General features: G+C 36.2%; 1 protein-coding gene across 3 annotated transcripts in view; it reads right to left on the minus strand.

Annotated features, from left to right (window-relative positions):
- Positions 1-13,753, minus strand: part of LOC110348502 (uncharacterized) — a 165,014-nt gene that overhangs the window by 122,786 nt on the left and 28,475 nt on the right. The window lies entirely within an intron of this gene.

A 13,753-nucleotide genomic window follows, 5' to 3' on the forward strand; every position in this document is an offset into this window, starting at 1 on the left:
TGAAATAGTCAAGTCCAAGTGCAAATGAAATTAAGTGACTGAGATTCTCTGGATGTGACCTACTAAAAAATTTTGTCCTGAAAGAAGACAGGAATTTTAAATTGATAAAACTATTTCTTCAAGGCATGGTTTGCTTATTGCAGTATGAGACATGTATAGTAAGATCCCATCTAAACTTTCTAGGATTTAACTTGACTGTCACATCATCTGATTTTTTTAAGAGTTCATTTATTTTGCAATTCTAAACATATAAACTGCAAATTGATATTCATTGGAAATTCTGCTTCTTTCCCCTTTTATCTGGGTAATGCTACACATCTGTTACAAAGCAGAATTTTCTACAGTTATTCATGCAGCTTAGTGGACAAATCGATGACTTCTCCAGCCACTGTTGCTGCCTCTGTGTGTTCCACATTGTTTAATGTCCACTTCACCATTACATTGCTGCAGTCCTAATACAACCCTAATGGCTAATCCTTACCAAGTACTTACTATATGCCAGGCACTATTTTACCATTTTATACATAAATTATGTATACATTTATTAACTCTTTAAAACATACCATTAATATTTATTAACAATTACTATCGTTAACAAGTTATTATTTATTAACTTTCTAATAACTCAATGGGTTAGATTCTGTTATCACCATTTCACAGATGAAAAAAAACTGTGTGATAACAAATGAAAAAAGTGACAGATTCTAACTAGTTATGCCTTGAATTTTGGCAGAAGCAGGTGACTGGATCATGACTGTGTGGGGGCCAACGTGATACACACCACTTCCCAGGAGAACCTATAAAACCTTCCCGTGGTGGCTGAATAGAAGGATGTCAGGGTGTAGAGGAGGAAGAGTTTCAATACCTGCATTGCTGCTGAGAAAGAGTTATCTAATTAGGAACATTCATGTGGACTGTGTTTGACTGAAAAATAAACGTAATTGTTTTAAGTCATCTGAGTTTGGTATTGTTCATTTTTAGCCAACAAGATGTTACTACTACTACTCTCTGAGTTCTCTTGTCTTTAGCTTTTTTTCTTTTCTCATATAAAGCCAAATCCTTACTTCCCTAAGATTTTGTTTTCAGCTCTCTTGTCTTTACTCTGTTCACTCAGCCATCTGCTCAATTTCAAGCCTCAGCAATTTGTTCCATGTGAATAAGCCCGTTTCTCTCCTGCCCCCTTGCTGTCCCTCTTAGAGGAATACTACTTTGCTCTGTCTTCTGATCACCACCATCTAGATTTCCTTTTCCTCACCCCACAGACTACTTATGGCCCAAATCCACCTGTCTTCATCAATGCTCTAGATGCTGATGTCCCTGCTTCTCCATGACCACATTAGGAACATAATCTTGAATTATTGTTCACTTTTGTGTCTTCCCTCTCCCTCTTCACTACTCAATGAATTGTCCTCATATTCTGTCTGCACATTTCCTCTCCTGCTTTCTCTTTTCCATGTCTGCTGTCATTGTTCTTGTCTAGACTGCATACCTTTTATTGAGGTTTTTAACATCCTCCTAAAGAAAATTTGAATTTAGGTCTGCTTCACTTCCATCTCATTTGTCTGCCACACAATTAAAGCTGTAATCAAGTCACAGTGAAGTCACCAATGTGTACTAATTGCTGTAATTTAACACTCAAATTATCAAAACGATAATAGAAATAATTTTTAGTTTCATTTTATTTTCTTGTGCCTCAGTATATACTTTACTCTCTAGCTAAGAAGCGAAACTTTAAGTCTGAAGAGTCTACAGATTTGCAAATACATTTCAGGATACTTCTGTGTCTATGTGCACCTCTCGGTTACAGAGTCTTCTTTTGCCAATCTCTATCTCAAATGCCACTTCTACCATGAAGTCCTTTGGAAAAATATGTTCTATTATGAAAAAATTAAGTGAATACAAAAATGAACAAAATAGTATAATGAACCCCCATGTACCCATTATATAGCTTCAGTAACGATCAACTCATTCCTAGTCTTGACTCATCTGTAACTTTATCCACTGCCTTCCCCTTCCTCAGGTTCCAGGTTGAATACAATCACCCCCTTCTCATAGCACTAATATTGCTGTGAGCATTTTATAGCCACTTGCTTCTATTTTATGTTCTCCTCTAGATTCAAAGCCCCTTGAAGGTAAAGTCTCTTAGTTGCTGGTCCCCAGCACTGCTGGCACAGCACAGTCACCTTGGTCTAACAGGCAAAAAACCCACACTTTTAAAATTTGAATTTAAGTAACTGATGTATTTTAAATGGAGTTGCTTTTTACAGAATTAATAATCATGCCCTTTGACAAAATTATGTCTATACAAAGCTGACATGAGCACCAATTCTATTTTTAAATTTTCCGAGTAATCCAACACCGTTTGGATTACCTCAATAATCACTGAATTCTATGCTGAGCCTTAGCTCAGGGTGACATTGGATAAATCATGTAGAATTAGCATAGTAAATATATTCTTGTTGCCTGTTTTCCTATTAGCAAATTGCATATTCCCATTCTAGCTCACAGGAGAATTACGAGATTAAATAGAGGAGTTTCGTATTGATTATGCAGGTTATGACCATTCAGAATTCCTTTTTGGCCATTCCTAGATATGTTGTCAAATTTTGTGGTTTTGTTATTCATTAATTCAAGTCTCAAAGAATGATACAAAAGAAGAGGATATAAAGTATAAAGTATTTAGTTGTGAGGAGTCAGTAAAAAAGTTTGTTGGGATAGAAAATTAAAGTCATTAACTAAAATGAAGATAATCTGTCTTTTATTAACATGAATGACAAAGACCCATTTGTAAGTCATTTTGAACCCACAAAGTCTTTGTAGTAGTGTTTGTGTATCTTTGTGTGCATGTGCATTAGAGTGTGTGTGTTTAGGTTTCCATTACACTTATGTACACTTTGATGTGAAATACTAAATACAACATTAAACCAAAAATGAGGCTAAGGAAAAAACTATGCAGAAAACTGTATGTGATATGCCATCAATTAGTTTATGATAAAGACTACGCAATAGGAAAGGAATAGTCTCTTCAAAAAATTGTATTGGGAAAACTAAATATCGACATGCAAAAAAAAAAAAAAAAGAAAGCTAGAAATTAGATCCTTATCTTACAACACATACAAAAATAAATTCAAAGTTGATTACAAATTTAATTATAATACCCAAAACAAGAAAACATGGGAGGAAAAATGCATCACATTGGTCTTAGAAATGATTTCTTGAAAAAGCAAAAATAAGCGGGGCATGGTGGCACGTGACTGTAGTTCCAGCTACTTGGGAGGCGAATGCAGGAGGATAGCACGTTCCAGCCCCGCCCGGACAATTTAGTGAGATCCCTAGCTTAAACTTTAAACATAGAAAAAACGGAAATGGGGTGGGAATGCAGTTCAAACTCCAGCACCCTCTCTCACACACACAGCACAAAAATAATCATGTAGGATTACATCAAACTAAAAAGTTTCTGCACAGCAAAGGGGAAAAAAATCAATGAAATAAAAAAGCAACCTACAAAATGGAAGAAAATACTTGCAATTATGTATTGCACAACAGGTTGATATCTAGAATATATAAGGAACTCAACTCAACAGCAAAAATAAATCTAATAAAAGATTTTATGATACTTTTCTTGAAAGAAGATATATGAGGGTTTGGGGTGTAGTTAGCTCACCTAACAGGTATGAGGCGCTAGGGTCTCCAGCTCTAGAAAAATAAAATAAAATATGCAAATGGCAAAGAGGTATATGAAAAAATGCTGACCATTACTAATTATCAGGAAAAAGTAAATCAAAACTATGAGATTCTACTTCATTCCAGTTCACTCCAGTTAGGATACAATGGTTATCATCAAAATGACAGAAGATAAATAAATGCTGGTGAGGCTGTAGAGAAAAAGGAACTCTTAATACTCTTAATACTCTGTGGGTGGGAATGTAAATTAGTACAGCCACTTGGAAAACAGTGTGATAGTTCCTCAAAAAACTAAAACTAGATCCACTAGATATATGATCCAGCAACTTCACTTCTGCATGTATATCCCAAAACAGATAAATCACTATTTTGAAGTAGTATCTGCACTCTTGTGTTCATCACAGTATTATTCACAGTAACAATGATATAAAGATGATCTAAGTATCAGTCATCTGATGAATGAACACATGGTAGAGCCTTAAAGAAAGGAGGAAATCCTGTTACTTGTGACAAGGTGGATGAATCTGAGGACATTATGCCAAATGAAATAAGTCAGGCACAGGAAAACAAATACATGATCTCACTTCTTTGTGAAATCTTAAAAAGTCTGACTGTAACAGAGTGGTTACCAGTGTTGATGGGGATGGGAAGACAGTCAAAGGGACAAACTTTCACCGATTAGATGGATGCACTCTAGAGACTTAAATATAGCATGGTGATTTTAGTGAATAATAATTTATTGTATACTTGGAATTTGCTGAGAGCAAATCCAAATATCCTAATCACACATATTCACAAAAGTACTTATATAAAGTGATATATTAATTAGTTTGATTATGGTAATTATTTCACAATTCATATGTATATCAAAACATCATTGCACATCTTAAGTATGTACAATTTTTATTTGTCATGTATAACTCAATGAACAATCTACTGGAAAAATCTACTCATTGAACAAAAAAGCCATGCATAAGAAAAAAATACTATCTGAACAATTACACTGTTTTGGAAGGTTGATATAAGTTTAAAAATCTTGAAAGTAACAGGTAAGAGCTTAGGATGGGGTCAGGGCTTTAGCTCAGTGGTGCTGCTGCCTGGCTCGCAAATGCAAGGTCCCGAGTTTGATCCCCAGTACCGCCCAAAAAAAGAAAGAAGAAAGAAAAAAAGAGCCTAGGATGTGTAGTCACTCATTATGTGGGCAACCACTCATAAAATTATAATATGCTATGTTGGGGAAGAGGAGAAGAATTATACACTTAGGTGGTATTGACTAATTTGGAGATTTTCAAATATCTAAAGGCATATCTTTGTAAAGTCCAGTGTGGCTTATCATGGATAAAGGAATATGGAGGTCCTGAAGAAATGATCTAGTTTACCCCACATCACTTGTGTTGGGCAGTGCCCGAAAATTGTGCAGCAAAGCCTTGAAACCATACTGAGATTGTTGAGCACTCTCATTGCTTGAAGCAGTTCTGCTTCCTTTGGTCTGAATGAAATACCATGTATAGTTGTTTCCTCTTTATCATTATTTTCTAAATTTAAGAAAAATGTTTGAAAGCCACCACCTAGTTTACCACTACCCCTAACTCACCTCTATATGAGACTTCATTTGCACCTGAAGAACCTCTGACATATCTGTTAGAATCCCATTTGGGAGGTACAGTTATAGATGACTACCAGCATGTGCTGAGTTAGGGATGGTCTTTCAAAATCTTCACTTCAAATTTAATTCAATGCCAGTTCTTCATAGTGGTAAATTATTTTTCTAAGAATATCTTCTCTTTTCCCTTTAATCTCCTGTTGTAATTCACTGTTCCGTCAAATTACAGATGATCTCTGTATCCCTGCATCTCAAGTCTTGGATCACCTGGTCCACGTGGTGTGGAAGGTGACACTGCTGCCCTTCACATACCACACAGCCCAGTAGGACAATGTCTCGCACATGGTGTGTTGAGGGAAATTCCACAGCAACAATATTGAACAACCAGATCTCTGCCACTGCCTCCATTGTCTTCCCATTGTTAACTCCAAATAATTTATTTTTTTAAAAAATTATGACTGAGGGGCTGGGGATTTAGCTCAGTGGTTCTACCACCTGCCTCACAAGTGCAAGGTCCTGAGTTCAATCCCTGGTGCCAAAAAAAAAAAATTATGACTGAGTCTGATTTTTCTTTCCAAAATCATATTGCTTACATTTTATGGCAAGTGAACATGAATTTTCTTTTTAGCAGTACTGTGTGTTGTGCTATACAGGAGTGCTATACTACAACACCCGCCCATTTTTAATATTTCTGGTTTTATATTTTGGTCTTGCCAAGTTCCCCTGGCTGGCCTTGAACTTGCGATCCTCCTGCCTTGGCCTTCTGAATAGCTAGGATCACAGGTATATGCCGTTGTACCCAGCAAACATGAACATTCCTTAGTTTTGTATATTTGCTTTCTTTCAAAAGTACAAAGTGTGATGAAAATATACATATAATGTTTAAATTTTTGTAAAATTTATTACAGTAAAAGATACATTGCCATTAATCCCCCTTGGAACACATTTAATCCATCATTTTTTGCCACTTTCTGAAGCAGTTCTCAAAGTCCTCTTTCATGTCTTTAGGAGGTGTGATAAAATATACAGTGAATGTTCCAACAGAAAGGCAGGCTCATAAAAACATCATGGCAGGATGTGATTTCTGCCCCTTCCTGAAATTCAAATGACCATGAAAGGTAAATGTTTTGAAATGATTCAGGACATCCAGGCAGCTATGCCAGCACAACTAAAGACACTCCTGAAAGTGAACTTCTGGGACTGCTGCAGAAAAGTAGCAAGAACATGTGGTAAGTGTGTTCAAATGTAGAGGGAGAATCCTGAGGGGGATTAATAGCAATGTATTTTTTACTGTAATCATTTTTTTTTAAGCAGTCACCATAGTTTTGGTCATACCTTGTAGCCTATTTCATCACTCATTTAAAATAATTTTCAAGTATTCATGACACAACTAATACATTTAACACTACATTTGTAACATGATAATAAGGTTAAGAAATACCTCATAAAACCAATAGTTTGCTTGCTTTCTGAAAGCACATAAAAGTGAAAAATACAATTACTTTAAAAAATTAATTTACCGGTAGTACTTTTAAAGGACTAAAATCCTTCATTTATCACCAAACAGATAAAACAAGGGAATGAAACACCAGGATCTATCATTGTTATTTACACAATTAAGTATTCTGTTTTACTTTAAGAATACTTTATAGAAGACGCTCCACATTTGAAACCAAGAAATTCTGTTCAATATTCTAAATCAAAAATGTAAAAACCATCTGATGCATTTTAACTTAATAACAGCAGCTATGCAAACAAGTAGACTTAAGTCATTTGGGTTTACTTCTATTCCCAGAAGATTTCTAATGAAGGCTTTTGCTCGGTTTTCCAGAGATTGCCTGCAGCTTATCAGCTTGCTTCCATTCAGTAATCTTTAGAGCATTGGGACGCACTAAATAAAAATATGACATGATAGGTTTTGATCATGTACCATATAATTTACTTTAAATATGTCCTATTGATTGCCTAGTGAATATATTTATGGATATTATACTATATATGTGATAAATAAACACATATACATTCTCTAGAAATGCTATTGTAGATCAAGTGAATGTTACATGTCTTCACTCACTGTATACATTTTCTTCTTTGGATCGCTCTTTCCAGTTTATTGTATGAATCAGCTACACTTATTGCCATTCAACTTCAACACAGGCACTGCTTTCAGGTATCTTAGCCAGTTTGAGGGATGGGACAGAAGGGGATGCAGAGGTTCTGGGAGCACAGACCACAGCGGCAGGCACTGACAGTTTCTGGATGAACAGTAATCCTGTCTACTTCTCCTTGCCTTTGTATTTGCAATTTTTTAGAGTTATGGAAGTAATGTTCACCTGCCTAACATACTAGGTTTTATTTCCCATATTCATATCCTCATAACGAATGCATTGTCATATGAAGAAATAGTTTGCTGCTGTTGCTTTCTCTGGAGTAGATATCTAGAGTTACTCCAGGGGTAAGCAGCCAATTGCAAATCAGTTTCCACTTACAATCCTCAACCTTTAAAAACCACTGCTTATTCGTTCTTTCCTGTAGCATATTGCTGCCTGTCATATGCCTCCACTAGTGAGTATACATGGATATCACATTGTGCTTTAGTTTCAGCTACATGGACAGATCACTGCATTTGGGAAAGAAAATTTTGTGGTACTGGGGATTAGTTCCATGAAAGGCTAGGACTGTATGTGCCACTGCCTTTGTAAAATTTTATTTTGAGGCACGATCTCACTAAGTTGCCCAGGCAGGCCTTCGACTTGTGATCCCTCCGCCTCATCTTCCTGAGTAGCTGGGTTACAGGTATGACAACTACACCCTGATATGGTTTGGGATCTTTCACGACAATTGGACCATACTGAACATAACCTTAAATTTCATTAAAATTAGCCTTGAACTTTTCATGTGATGTGATAACAGGCAAATACAATCCATTCTATACAATACATAATAGCTTTTACAAAAAGGCTAAAAGCATAGAAGAAAATACAGTGGCATGTCCTAATTTAACATCAGCAAATTCAAATGCTGTGCTTTTTAGGACAAAATGAAAACATTTTATTTGTATTATATAATTTTATTAGGTTTAGATGATTATTCCTTAATACAACTCTATGAAAAAGGTATTCTTGTTATTTTTATTTTATATGTAAAAAAACTGAAGTTTGGAGAGGTTAACAATTTGCTCAAGGCTCCAAGATAAGAGAGACTACGAATTATACCCACATATATCAGCCTTAAGCATTGCATAATATCTGCCCAGTCCTGGAGGTACTGAAAATACAATTAAGAAAGAACCAAAAAGAAATATGGACTACATGGAACAATTAGAAAAAAACACAGTCTAAAATAATTACAAGGTAATAAATAAGCATTCTAGCTCATAATTCAGAACATTATTTTTAAAAAATTGTATGTATAGGGGAAGCAGAGAACATCTGACAACACTTTTAGCAGAAGAAAGTACTTAGAGCCTCAAAATATGGGTTTCCTCTGCAATTGAAGAGCTGAATGTTACCTAGAGGTTAGTAGTTAATTTTAGATGCTATTTATGAGTCCACCAGCTTGTACCCACTGATCCGTAGCCTCTGTCTCCCCCAGGCGATTTCCTGTCCCTTAGCTTCACCTCTCTTGGCAACACCCATCACTTAGACCTCAGATGTGATCTTTTTCATTTCCTCAGTTTATCCATTCTGCTCTCATTACTATGTGGCTAAGCCCTGTGTTCTATTCCATGTGAATGTTTCAACAGAGAGCAACAGTCCTTTCTTTCTTAAACAAAATGTTCAATTTCCTACCTCTTTCTACCTTTCTTAGTTTTTCATCTTTTCCTTTCTTAGTTTTACCCTTTGGTTTTTTTGGTCTTAGATACTTTGGACTTCGTTATAAAAGCTCCCGTGTATTGTGTAGAATGCATTGCACTGCCCTTGATAAACTCTATCTTATGGAACTTCCCTACAGAGAAGGGAGTCTGGAGAGAATCTGAGTCCAACTCAAGAGTCTATATTTAGCCAGCTTCTGAACATCACTTGAATGACTTTTCTTGACCATTTTTCAGGCTGCCATTTCAGCTACTAGGAGGCCATCAGACTCTCTGCTATCTATCTTCTCCTTATGTCCAATAGCTTAGTTGCCCGTGCACTCCTGTAATGTTTGCTTAGTCAATCTCAAGTTAAAACAAAACCATATTCTATTTTACTACTGTTCAGAACCTTCATTTAGATTATAGTTAACGGCAACTAGTTGAAGAAAAGTCTTTGGAGAGATTTTGTATCAGTTTAATTAGTTTTTCATTGGTTTAATCTTTGGAGGAAAAAGAAGAGATATTCTGAAGAAATGGTCCTATTTTTTATGAAAGAATGTATTTGGTGATTTCCTAGGCAAGCAAAGCAAAGTTGCTTAAAGCTAAGAGTTAAAAAGTAGTTGAGGTGGGGATTTAGCTCAGTGGCGCTGCATCTGCTTGGCAAATGCAAGGTCCTGAGTTCAATCTCCAGTTTCCCCCCCAAAAAAAGAAAAGAAAAAAAACTAGTAACTGAAAATCCTGCTTTTCTTTTTCATTCAGGCAAATATCTCAATTGTTAGTCTTCATCTTTTCTGACATTATATCTGTGGAATAAACTTTTATTTGTATATACTGAACTTGATGTAGTGATATGATTACAAGATTCTCATACTTTAAACTGTAAAACTTGCAGCAAAATAATGAAAAAGAAAACAGGTATTAGTACATATCAAGCCTTGCTACTTTAAAGATATATCTGCTTAAAACTACTATTCGGGGAAAAATGATTAAAGTAAGACACAATCAAAAGTGAAAGGAAAGTACCACTTCCTTTTGAAGTGAAAAAGTCCCTTGGTCCAATGAGGGAGTGCGGACTTGGAAAAACTGGGAGTTTGACACTATGGAAGAAATAAAACTGTCACGAACAAAGGTGAGGAGGGATTATATTTGTCAGGAAGAGACTCCTGGATGAATTGTCTGAGGGCTGTGGCATGTCACATCATGTCTTGGAGAGTTAATGACTAGTAATGTTGGAGGAACAGGTCTTTTGTCAGATCATTATAGCAGTTTTAGTTACAATTGCCTCAAAATGTAATGACTGGTTCAGATAAGGGGCCAAAATACTTCAGGTGAAACACAACTCAATCCAGTCACCTTTTCCCTGATTAGAAAAGGAAGAGAAGGCAGTTTTACCTGGAAGGCACTGAGGGTGAGCCCTAGGGCAAGAACACAGAGCTGCTTTTGGTCCTCAGGAAATAAGAACTGGAGAATTTGCTTGGTCTCTGATTCTGTGCAAGTAGTTGGCTATGCTTTGCCCAGCCCTGCTTTGCTCTGAACACAGTTAATTTTGGAATTTACTCTTCTTATGTAAGCATCCTGGAAGAGTAAGAGGAAAGATTAACCTGGAATATTGAATGAGGTCAGATGAATGGTGTCACTGCTCCTGAATAAATAAAATCTTATATTGCTCCATAGAAGAAAGGACAAGATCTTGTAGAGTTTAGAGCTATCAAGGATATCAGGAAGGCAACAGAAAAATTGCTCCTTTCCAAGAGCTCCAGAGGTCAAAATTAAGGCTCAAGTGCATTAAAGGAGCATTGTTTTTCCCACCTTTACTGCATCCCAGTTTTTGATATGTGTCTAGATTTCATGAGGAGGATGACAATGTGAAGATGTTGCTTATTCATTTTCTTACCAACAATCTAAGTATTACACACACACATCACCATCATCATCATCAATAGTATGATTTATGATTTCACCAATAGCAGATTTCAGAGCAAGTAGTGATCCATTAAAAAACACAGATCTACTAGTGAATTATTTCAAAAAGCCACAGTTGACAAACCCTTAGCCAATCTTATCAGAAAAAAGAAAGAAAAGGCCCAAATCCATGCAATTAGGAATGAAAAGGATGAAATTACAATGGACCCAGCAGAAATCCAGAGGATCATCAATACCTACTTTGAGAACCTATACACCAATAAGATGGAAAACACAGAAGAAATGGACAGATTCCTAGATATGTACGAATTACCAAAGTTGAACAAAGAAGACCTAAAACTTCTAAACAACTGAATATCAATCAATGAAATTGAAAATGTAATTTAAACCTTACCAACTAAGAAAAGCCCAGGTCCTGATGGCTTCACTGCTGAATTCTACAAGACACTTAGAGAGGAATTACAGTCACTGTTTAAACCCTTCAGTGAAAATGGAAGGCAGCCAATACTCCCAAATTCATTCCTGGACTCAAGCATCACCTTGATCCCCAAAGCAGAGAAAGACCCAACTGAAAAAGAGAACTATAGGGCAATCTCACTAATGAACATAGATGCAAAAATCCTTAATAAGATACTGGTAAATAGAATGCAGAAGATCATCAAGAAGATCATACACCCTGACCAAGTGGGATTCATCCCAGGGATGCAGGGATGGTTCAACATATGCAAATCATTAAATGTAATACACTATATCAATGGAGCCAGGGACAAAAACCAAATGATCATCTCAATAGAGGCAGAAAAATCATTTCAACAAAATCCAACATGCATTTATGATAAAAACCATACAAAAAATTGGAATAGAGGGTCTCTACCTCAATCTAATAAAAGCCATCTATGAAAAACCAACACCCAATATCATGCTAAATGGTCAGCAACTGAAATCCTTCACACTAAAATCAAGAATAAGACCAGGATGTCCACTATCACCACTCCTGTTCAATATAGTTTTTGTAATGGCCATACTTCCAAAACTGCTATACAGATTCAATGCAATCCCAATTGAAATTTGAGCAGCATAATTCATGGACCTTTAGAAAATAATCCAAAAATTCATTTGGAACAAGAAGAGACCCAGAATAGCAAAAGCAATTCTAGGTAGCAGAGACATGGCAGGAGGTATTACAACCTCCAACTTGAAACTATACTGCAAAGCTACTGTGATAAAAATAGCATGGTACTGGCAAAGAAACAGACCTGAGGACCAGTAGAACAGATTAGAAGATGCAGAATCAATGCCAGACACACTTGGCCATCTCATCATTGACAAAGGAGCCAAAGACCCTCACTGAAGGAATGATAGCCTCTTTAATAAATGGTGGTGGAAAAATTGGGTCTCAACTTGCCAAAGATTAAAACTAGACCTATATCTCTCACCATGCACTAAACTAAAATCAAAATGGATTAAAAATCTAAATATTAAAATAGAAACACTGAACTGGCTGGAATAAAGGTCAGGTAGAAATCTTGAAGACATCGGTGTAGGAAAAGATTTTATGACCAAAACCTCAGTTGCCCATGAACTAGTACAAACAATCAACAAGTGGGATCTCTTCTTATTAAAAAGCTTCTGCAGAAGCAAGAGAAACCACCAACAGCATGAAGGGACAACCCACAATGTGGGAAAAAATTTTTACCAGCTGTTCCTCAAAGGTCTACTATCCAGAATCTATAAAGAACTTTAAAAAAATCAGACCTCCCAAATTTAAAGACCCAATCCAAAAATGGGCATCTGAAATGAACAGACATTTCTCAGACAAAGAAGTAGAAATAGCAAATAAACATATGAAAAACTGTTCAACATCCCTAATCATTCAAGAGATACAAATGAAAACAAAGCTGAGATTCCACCTCACTCCAGAAAGAATGCCTGCTGTCATGAAAGCAACCAATAACAAATGCTGGTGGGGGTGTGGGGAGAAAGGAACCCTTCTCCACTGTTGGTGGGAGTGCAGACTGGTGCAACCACTGTGGAAATCGGTAAGGAGATACCTCAAAGAACTAGGATTGGATGTCCAATTCGACCCAGGTAGTTCCTTGCTGGGTATCTTCCCAAAAGAATTAAAAGAATCATACCACAGAGATATATGAGCACCCATGTTCATAGCGGCACAGTTTGTAATAGCTAAAGCTTGGAAACAGCCCAATTGCCCATCAACTGGAGACTGGATAAAGAATATGTGGTTGTTGTTGTTGTTGTTTTATAAAAATAAAATGGAGTACTACCTAGCCATATAGAATGAGAAATTAGAGACATTTATAGCTAAATGGATGCATATTGAGGCGATACTCTTAAGTGAAAGAAATAGGACAGAGGCGTAAATACCACATAGTTTCTGTGGTATGAGAAACTGAAAGTGTAAATAAGGATCAAAAGGTATAACAGATAATGTGAAATAGGAAGAAAAGGTCCAAAGGGGAAGGGGAAGTGGGAGGGGTAGGGAAAAGAAAAGAAGGGAATGAAATTAATATGAGAAAATGAAAAAAATGGAAATAAAGTCTTTGTAAATAGTGAGGGGTGGAGGGGTTGAAAGAAGGGATTGGGGAATGGGGCAAAAATAAGAACCAAGAGAGATTATGTAAAGGTACAGATTTCCAATGATTAATGTCATTATATTGTATTGTATTTCTAAATTCATATTTAGAAATAAAAAAGTTACAAAAACAGTAATTTAAGTTTCAAGTTAG

Source organism: Heterocephalus glaber, unplaced genomic scaffold, assembly GCF_053883595.1.
Source record: "Heterocephalus glaber isolate CG9 unplaced genomic scaffold, H.glaber_assembly_v1.0 deba00001465, whole genome shotgun sequence".
NCBI classification, from domain to species: domain Eukaryota; kingdom Metazoa; phylum Chordata; class Mammalia; order Rodentia; family Bathyergidae; genus Heterocephalus; species Heterocephalus glaber.